We start from the raw sequence: 10,418 nt of genomic DNA on the forward strand, positions 1-10,418 counted from the left end.
TAATAAAAAAAATAAAACGAAAAGGGAGGAGGCAAAACCCCTTCTAAGAAGGAAAAAAGGACCTTGAATCGGGTCTGTCCGTAAAAAAAAGAGTTTTGTTTTTAAACCCCATATGTTCGTTTTTCGATTTGGGAAAAAACTTAGCAAGGGAAAATCCTCCTTTCGATTTGGGGTTCCATTAAAAAAAACACAAACCTCGAATTAGGGTCTGTATCCAGCCACAAGGAGGTCGTCGGTTTCTGATGACCTCTAAAACTATATGTATATAATTTTTTAAGGAACATTTTTTGCTGTCGTCGAGAGAAACAAAAAATAAAAAAACAACCCCTTCACCAGATTTTTTTGAAGAGGCAAACCCAAATCAGGGTCTGCATATACCTTCTAGAAATCGCTGGACACCTCATGGGCATTGTACCCAAATATCAAAACAATGATAGGAGGCTGATCAATTGGTTTCCCAAGAGTTTGAAAGGAGAGGCACTAAAATGGTTCTCTACTCTTAACCTACAATAGGCCAGGGAATTTAAGCAAATCATAAATCTACTCATGGAGCATTTTCACTTCAACTTGTAAGCCCTCCTTACCATCAGTCGAAGGTGGTGGAGCAGGGTCACTGACTACGCCACTGACGGAGAGAAGAAAAAAATACAGGTGAGGGGATCTTCTTCCTCCTCCCGCCTTTTTTTTTCTTAGAGAACAAGGGTCGCTGGTGTCTCACGACCCACTATGTTTTCTCTTTATTTTATTTTGTTTTTTTTGTTTTTAAATCAAGTGAATCTTTAAAGTCTTTTTTCTACTGAATTTCAAAAACTTAAGGGGTGTATAATCATCATGATCGCATTCCTTAGGCAAGAAGTCATCCATAGAGAGTATTCTCTCAAGTGCATGTCCAGGTATCTCATTCTCGATGTTAGGCTCTAGACCATGTTTTCCAGTGATTTGATATTTCTGTCTGACTCAGACGACATGGTTTGGACTGGACGGGTTAGCCTAGATTTGTGGACTCTCCTCTCCACATCAGATACTTGAGACTTTGCTCGTTGAATGTACTCTTTGTTCTCTTATAGCTCTGGAGTCCGTCTGGTGCTTTTAATCTCTCTGTTGGCCTGTGCCTTTTCATATTTTTATTTATGAGCTCTTCAGGCTCTTCTTTTAACTTGTGCTTGTTCCCATTTCAATTGTTCTTAGATCTATCTCATCTTTTCCTCCATCATCTTCATATTTCGTTTGGCCTTTGCTAGCAAATCCTCTTCCTTAGACTAAGCTTTGAAATGTGAGGTGCAGGGGTCGTCTTCTGGTGGACTCACATCATGTGTAATTTTATGCATAATTTTTATAAGTTTACATGCATGATTACGTGTAAAAAATGATTACAAATGCTTGTTTGTTAGTGGTTTCATTTATTTTCATCAATTTGTAATTTGAGCGAATTGAGCTCCCTTAAAGATTTTTTGTTAAATTGAATAGGTTTTTAGACAATATTTTGAGAAAACTTAGTAAATTTTATGGACTCTTTCTAATTTTTTTTAACAAAACCTAATTAACCCTAACTACTAACTATAAATATGAGTTTAAGGAAAAGAGGGGGGCGTCTTTTCCCTATCTCTCTCCTCAACCTCTACTTTGGGGTGGCAAAACCTGACACGACCCGCCAACCCGACCCGCCTCTTAGGCGGGTTCGGGTTGGGCTTAAACTAACCCGTTTAATAAAGGGGTCGACCCGCCTAACCCATTTATTAAACGGGTCGGGTTCGTGTTAGGGGTATGCCAACCCGTCAACCCGGCTGACCCGTTTAATAAACGGGTTAGGCGGGCGGGTCGACTCGCCAACCCGTTTACCCGACCCAACTCGTTTATAAACGGGTTGGCGGGTCGTGTCGGGTTACCCGTTTAATAAATGGGTCAGGTTCGTGTTTGCCACAGCCGACCCGTTTAATAAACGGGTTGGGTTTGGGTTGAGGTATGCTGACCCACCAACCCGACCCGATTGCCACCCCTACCTCTACCTCTTCCCTTTCTCTTTCTCCCTCTCTTTCTTTATACCGGTTCTTCTTGCCTTTCTTCTTCTCTTTTTACCTCCTCCTTTTTTCTAGCCCATCTCTTCGTTAGTACCTTCTTTCTCTTTCGTCGGAGAGGCGCACATGACAAGCAGAAAGGCTGCACTCTGTTGGAAGCAACTCTTGGGTAAGCTTCTTCTTCCCCTTCTCTTTAGATTTATCTATTCGCTGCATGCATACATAGAGTAACCCGCTGAAGTTTTGCATCATTGTTCAAGTTTTAGTTTCATGATCATTGCATACAGGTTAGTCATTTTATTTCAGTTATTTCAGCATATAGTTTAGTTTAGTTTCTTGCGTCTTTCTAATTAAAAGAAGAAAAATATAATAAAACCAAGAGAAACATGACTTATAAATCTGGGGTATTGCACAGAAACACCAGACCACTCACGTGGTTTGATAGGCCTGTTATATCACCTCCAGCGTGAATCTGGTGGATCGTTGCCGATCGTGAACAGTAACCTGATCAGGCTGACCAGCGTGATCTTTAAAAGTTAATGTGCTGATTATCAGAGTATATATTGCACAATCAGATTTGTGCATCTTGGCAGCGTGTGCATCTTCTATTTAGCTTCCATCCCTTCAGTTTAACATTGCATTGCATAGTAGCTTAGAATTTTTTTAGTAATAAGTCAAATTGGATATTGTTAGGAGTCTTTTCTTTGATTTAGTTATTTTTTAGGGCTAACCGATTTATGTGCTTTTGGTTTGTGTTTTTCGTGTTTTGTTTTGTTTTCTGTTTCACAGGAGGGCTCAATTGAAAGATAAAAGTGCAATAGCGAGGGGCCGTGCACGCATTACGAAAAGAAGACTACAGCATTTGAAAAAGCAGCCTTGCATATTTTTACTTTTCTTTACTTTTATTTTTTTGAGCTAGAGGGCTATTTTATTAATGGGGTTGTAATAAGGCCATTTTATTTTTTAAAAGCCCTTGTCAGAGGGTAACTCTTGTAATTGGCTAATTAGTTAATTATTCTTTTTCTTTTCTTGAAAGGCAACAAAGTTCGTCTTTGTGTGGGGTACAAAAGCGATTAAACTCATTCCCTGAGTTCGACATGGACTCCATCACTAGTGTGAGCCAGTTTTTAGTATTTGGTGTCCAACTTTCACAAACATTTTTTTTATCAAAAATATCTTTTAAAATATTATTTCATAAAACTTACACCACTTGTGTTAGATTTGTCTGTCTCGCAACCTGCATGATGGACTTTACGAGACTAGTGAGGGTGTCATTCTTCGGATCAAACTTTGAAATGCGAGGTCAGTGAAATTCATATTTTGGTAGATTCATTTGTGCTATAATTACTCATCTCGTAACCTATTTGAGGGACTTTGCAAAATCGCTGAGAGTATCGATGTGAGATGAATTTAGGAAACATCAGGGCCTTTCTGCTTTTCTGGTCATCCATAGACTCATCAGAAATGTTTGTGTGAGTCATTTCTTCATAATCTTCATTGAATATGATGTTTTGCATCATATGGGATGGCATCACATACGTGAGATTCTCTAGAGGTGATTTCTCTAAGATGGATTGGATATAGAGTTTTCAGGCTTTGGTTCAGGTATTCATTATACCCCAGATAATTGGTTCACACAGGCCCAAACAAATAACGAGAGATTTTCAAAATAATGGGTACCCTAGAAAGTTGTATCCACTGATCTACGAGGGTCTCTTTAAGTTATAATGGGATGATCCAAATGATAGGACAAGAGATTTTTGAAAATTTTTACAATAAAAGAATGACTCTTTTCTTAGGAGAGAAGAAGATAAAATATAGGGATCACATAATGAGATCAAATAATGTCTCAAACAAACCCTAACTTGTTGGAGGTTGTATTTTTCTTATTTGCTACGTGACATGAAAAATCACCAATAAGGGTATCCGAAATTATGATAAAACCTAGGCCTAATATTGATGCATGAATCTAATGCAAAACAACCCATCATAGAATAAACTGGATAACAAAAAAAATTAAATAGTAGATCTAGCAAAATGCAGCGTTTGGGTGGTAAAGACCTACCAAATGACCGAACCTGCAGAGGTGAGGGGCTGCAGACAGCACTGCCTGTTAGCGAATGACAAAACTTGCACACACGAGAGTTTGTGGACGACACTACTTGTTAATAGACGACATAACTTGTAGACACGAGGGTATGCAGACGACATTGCTTGTCAACGGAAGGTAGAACCTGCAGATGTGAGGATCTGCAGATGACACTACCTGTCAAAAATCGATAGAACCTGCAGACATGAGGGTCTATAGACATCACTACCTGTCAACAGGCGACATAACCTGCAAACACGAGGGTCTGTAGATGGTGTTTATCAACGAACGACAGGACCTGCATATGTGAGGGTCTGTAGACAACATCGCTTGTCAAATGACGACAGAACTTGCAAACACGAGGGTCTATGGAGGACACTGCTTGTCAACGGTTGACATAACCTGCACAAAAAAATATTGTCAGACGGTGTTGTCTGGCAGATGGCAAAATCCAGATAGCTAAAGATCGGCGGACAACGGTCAACAGACTACCAAATGTATCAAACAACGGTCAATGGATGAAAAAATAGGGATTGTCATCCGAACGAAGACAAAAACCCCAAAAACAAAGTTTTCAAGATCTTCCTGTGATGCAATTGTAGCTATGAAAATTAAGAAAAAGTATGACATCCCATCATGGTCTTAAAAAACTGGTGATAAAAATATTTTGAAGTTGAGAAAGATGGGACTTACCTAAATTTAATGCAATGATTTTTGAAATTATGGGGATGCCATTTGCAAAATCCGATCGTCTTTCGCCTAATGAGAAGATAAAAATGGGACAAGTTTCTCAATCTTCGTAGCTTGAATCGCATCACCACAAATTCCAATATGCAAATAAAAAGAAGTCTTGTATAAGCACCTAATCCAAAGAATAAATGAAATTGAAATAAACAGATTAGGGATATGAAAAATACCTTTTTTGAACTTAAGGGTATATTTTATTGTTAAAGCTCTTTTTTGTCCATTAGCACCTCCACATAGGTACGAGTGATCTTCAATGATGTCGGGACATCATGTCAGCAAGACTTAGGTAGGCTTCTTCTCTAAGGTTTGCACTTGGGTATCTAATTTCTAGATTTTCTAATAATTTCTAGATTTTTTGATAATTTCTAGATTACCAGGGTATAGGGTTGATCCCCTATTTATAGAGTTTAGAACAATATATGAATCACTGGATTTTTTGGGTCCAGGTCCAATCCCAAAAGAATCTAGGTCTATCCTGAATGAGGATAAGTCCTATCCAAGAAGATTTGTCCAAAAAAGAGTCTTTCCTAGAAGACGTACAAGGCGGTTGGGATCGGATAAAATTTGATGCAATGGATGGCAAAATGTTCGTGTCATCCAATAGAGAACGATATTTCGCTTTGTCGTCCCATAATAGATGACATTCAGTTCTACCATCAAGTAATGGATGGTGATAGTTTCGTCGTCTCGTAATGGACGACATTCCATTCTTTCATCTAGTAACAGACGACAATTCAGAGAGTCATCTTCTAAATGGAGGGGTGTTGATTCCTACTTAACACCTGCAAGACACTTGTCTTAAGATGTTAGTAATTTGGGCATCATAAAATTTTGGTGTCTAGAAGACCCTAAGACACATCAGCCAACAACCCCTAAGCAGAGGAACAACAGGTTCGATCCTGGGGAATCCACCGGACTCCGATTGAAGTACCTATCAATAACGGACCTAAATCTTCCTACCATACTAACTCTTGGTTCTGACTTTAGTGAGAATAGCATTGAGACCAAGATTCCCGAGGGTCTAACATCCTTCGCATCAAGTCTTAAGGACCACATCACTATCACCTACTTTAAGAGTTGTGTCACACAGACTTGCTAAAGAGGCCGCCGCACCACGTTTATGAGGGTGCAGCACCCGGCGCAATCAATAAACCCTAGGTGTAATCAAATCGCACCCATGATAATCTTCATCCAAAATTGTTTGAACCCAGGTCTCATTGAATCTGAATCAGACCTGGGTCCACACCCATATCTCATTCGATTAAATGAGACCTGGTTCTGGACCGACCGATGTCTGATTCAGAGTAGATCAAACTTGGGTCCAGAACCAGGCCTGATTCAATTAGTTCATATATGGGTTTAAGCCCAAGTCTGATTCAATTAAATCAAACCTGGGTCTGGGCAGAGGTCCGATTAGACTAAATCATACATAGGATCCATATCTGGTCTGATTTAATCAGTCTGGGTACATGTTTGATTAGACTAAAACAGACATGAGTCCATATCTGGTTTGATTTGATTAAATCAGACATCCTTCTAGACACAGGTCTTATTAATCAGACATGGGTCCATATGGGCTGATTTGATTAAATCAAACATGGGTCTGGGCACAACTCTGATTAGACTAAATTAGACATGGTCCAGATCTATGACTGAATCTCTTTTAGAATTGAAAATTCAACTCTGGGCAGTTGATTGGACCCAAACTGCTATTAGACACTCCCCACACCCTGACACAAGGTTTTTAAACTGTCGCATCCCCGGGTTTGCTTCTGCGGCTATGTGACATAAGATAATTGTTTTTATTTCATTCGTGTTAACTTAAAACTGTTAATATATATATATATATATATATATATATATATATATATATATATATATATATATATATATATATATATATATATATATATATATATACCTTCCCCTCCCCACACGTGTGACATAGTTTAAGAGAGAGATTCAGGCTGCCAAATCATTGCTGGGGTAAATTGCATGGATGATGACCGTCTTATGACTGAATTGAGAATAGTTGGTATTGTTCTTGAGTTGTTAAGCCATCAGGGTGGTGTATGTTCGCCCCCTATGATTCACTGAATCCCACGTCTGTGTTCGGGGCTTTGAATGAGCACCACGTATACAAGCACATGGGGCTCGTATTCCCGTGTATGTTGACATAACTTTGCATCGGACTCTGGTGTTGTTGCAAAGACTTAAGTACCCTTTCTTGCTATTCTTCTCATAAAGTGATGGTTTGAGAAAATGACAAAAATGCCCTTCATTCACAAAAGAAAAAATAAACAGTCTAAAAAAAGGACAAACATGTCCTCCATCCAGAAATTCGAGGATGATATTGACTCTTCAAAGTCTTCTTCTTTTTCTGTTCAAAAAAAGGACAAACATGTCTTCTTCTTCTTTCTCCGTAAAACACTGTAAAACCCTCTCTCTCTCTAGAGAAGAAATCAAGGGAAACAAAGAGTTCTTCCTGAAGAAGGCCATGAACATCAACCCTCTCACTCTCTCTCCCTTCTCTCTCTACTTCTGTGCACATCCAACAGACGATCCTACATTGCTCCATCGTCATCTTCTTCTTCTTCCTTCTTCGTAAAACACTGTAAAACCCTCTCTCTCTCTAGAGAAGAAATCAAGGGAGGTAAAGGGTTCCTCCTGGAGAAGACCATGAACACCAACCCTCTCACTCTCTCTCCCTTCTCTCTCTACTTATGTGCCTGATTTAGAGTTTTTGCCCTTACAGGAGGGGGGTCCGGGGGTTCATCCCAGCGTGGGTAGCATCATTCAACTAAATGAGTTGTAGATCCTGATTCAGAGTTTTTACCCTTATAGGAGAGGGGTCTGGGGGCTCCTCCCAACGTGGGTAGCATCATTCAACTTGAAGAGTTGTGGAGTCTGATTCAAAGTTTTTACCCTTACAGAAAATGGGGGTCTGAGGGCTCCTCCCAGCGTGGGTAGCATCATTCAACTTGATGAGTTGTGGAGTCTGATTCAAAGTTTTTACCCATTCATATTTTAAGTCATTAGATCTCATGTTTGAACATCCACGCATGTGCAGTTTGCTTTCATCATGTTTAGTTGCTTTCTAGATTATACTTTGAATTCTGGTGCATTTTAGATCTATCGATTTGTATGTAACCAGAGCTCATTTTAATCTGAATTTTTTACTGCAACTTCATGCATATGTCTTCATGCTATCCACCAAAAATCAGATCTGTCTTATTTGAGTGACATAGGTTTTTATTTCATTTTGTAAGAGTCATATCTCCCCAACAGAAGATCATTTTCCAAATCCGTAAAAAGGGTTTTCTTCCTCTATGTGTCTAGTTTATATCTGGAAAGTTTTATAACTTTTTATGCTCATTTGATATTTCAAACCTGTTAAAAATCGAGACACATAGAGGAAGTTTCAAACTTTTTAAGTTTTATAACATTTTATAACATGTCTCAGTTTTTAATAGGTTTGAAATATCAAATGAGCATAAAAAGTTATAAAACTTTCCAGATATAAACTAGACACATAGAGGAAGAAAACCCTATGTCACTCAAATAAGGCAGACTGAAAGGGGTCTGGTTTTAGATTCAAACGGGATATCAAATGACCATAGAAATTGCTAAAAATTTACAGGAATAAACTAGACTTCATAACAAAGACACCACTTTTTACGGATTTGAAATACGATCTCTGGTTAGGGAGATATGACCCAGACAAGTTGGTCCTGATTCGGATAGCGATTTGTATCACAAATCGCTGTAGTGTTTAGCGAGAAACACTACAAATCGCTATAACGAGGTCCAGCAACACTATAAATCGTTGTGGTCTCGTTAGAGACCCGAAAACACTATAAATCATAGTTAAAAGACCGAAAAATACTACAAATCGTTGTGGGGCTCGTTGGAGACCCCAAAGCACTATAAATCATAGTTAAAAGATCGGACAACACTATAAATCATTGTGAGGCTCGTTGGAGACCCAAAAATACTACAAATCATAGTAGAGACTCATTAGAGACTCAAAAAAATCATAACAACAATTTGCTGAAGAATATTGTCAATCAAATAACGATTTGTTGAAGAAGTGCTACAACAGTCATGATATGGGGGCTAAAATCAGAACATTTATAAAATCTGGATACAAGGTTCTGGTATTTAATCAAAATAAAATAGTAATTGACCATGAAAAATTCTGAAAATTTACAGGGATGAACTAGACACATAAACGAAGAGAACCCGTTTTACAAAATTGAAAAATGATCTTTCATTAGTAAAATAAAATTCAAACAAAATGGATCAAAATCTGAGCCGTTAAAATGACACAGGGTGATAGGGTTATGGTTTTTGACCCGAAACTGGTATGAAAACACCATAGAAATCGTTGAAATTTGGTATGAACAAACTAGATTCAATTTAAAAAACAACCCTTTTTACGGATCGGAAAGATCATCTCTGGTTAGGGAGAAATCACTTCCGCAAGTTGGTCCTGATTCTGCTAAAATCCTGACGGTGCAAAATAACAGGTTTCGAATCTCGATTTTTAAAGTGGGTCAAACAAACTAAGAATGATCTAATTTTTGGTGGAGAGCATAAAGACATATGCATAAAGTTGCAGTAAAAAATTCAGATTAAAATGAGCTCTGGTTACATACAAATCGATAGATCTAATATACACAAGAATTCAAAGTATAATCTAGAAAGCAACTGAACATGATGAAAGCAAACTGCACATGCGTGGATGTTCAAAAATGAGATCTAATGCCTTAAAATATGAATGGATAAAAACTTTGAATCAGACTCCACAACTCTTCAAGTTGAATGATGCTACCCACGCTGGGAGGAGCTCCCAAACCCCCCTCCTGTAAGGGCAAAAAACTCTAAATCAGGCTCCACAACTCATCAAGTTGAACGATGCTACAGTTAGTGTGCAGGTCAGTCGGTGTTTGATGGAGAAATGTTGGATCGTTTGTTGGATGTGCACAGAAGTAGAGAGATAAGGGAAAGAGAGTGAGATGAGGTTTTACCCCTCTCTTGTAAGGGTAAAAACTCTGAATCAGGATCTACAACTCATTTAGTTGAATGATGATACCCACGCTGGGAGGAGCCCCTAAACCCTCCTCCTGTAAGGGTAAAAACTCTGAATCAGAATTCACAAGAGTCAATGTACAGGTCAGTCGGTGCTTGATGGAGCAATGTATGATCTTCTAATGGATGTGCACAGAAGCAGAAATAGAAGGGGGAGAGAGAGTGAGAGGGTTGATGTTCATGGCCTCCTCCAGGGGAGATTTCTTTCTCGGATAATCCTGCAGTGCAGAGACTGGGTCTTAAATAATCATCTTCGGGGCACTTAAGTCTTTACAACCACTCCTTTTCAAGAACCGTCATTTTTTTTTTGCACCAATGGAGGAGAGGGTACTTAAGTCTTTGCAATCTTATCAAACTCCAACACTAATTAATGTTGACAAACATGGGGATAAGAGACGCACATGCTTACATACGTGGTGCTCTTTGGGACCCCCGATCATGAGATGTAGCTAACTGCCCTGTTCGGGGGGAGGGAA

The sequence above is a fragment of the Nuphar pumila genome, chromosome 13 (genome assembly GCF_984573655.1).
Source record: "Nuphar pumila chromosome 13, dmNupPumi1.hap1.1, whole genome shotgun sequence".
NCBI lineage: Eukaryota > Viridiplantae > Streptophyta > Magnoliopsida > Nymphaeales > Nymphaeaceae > Nuphar > Nuphar pumila.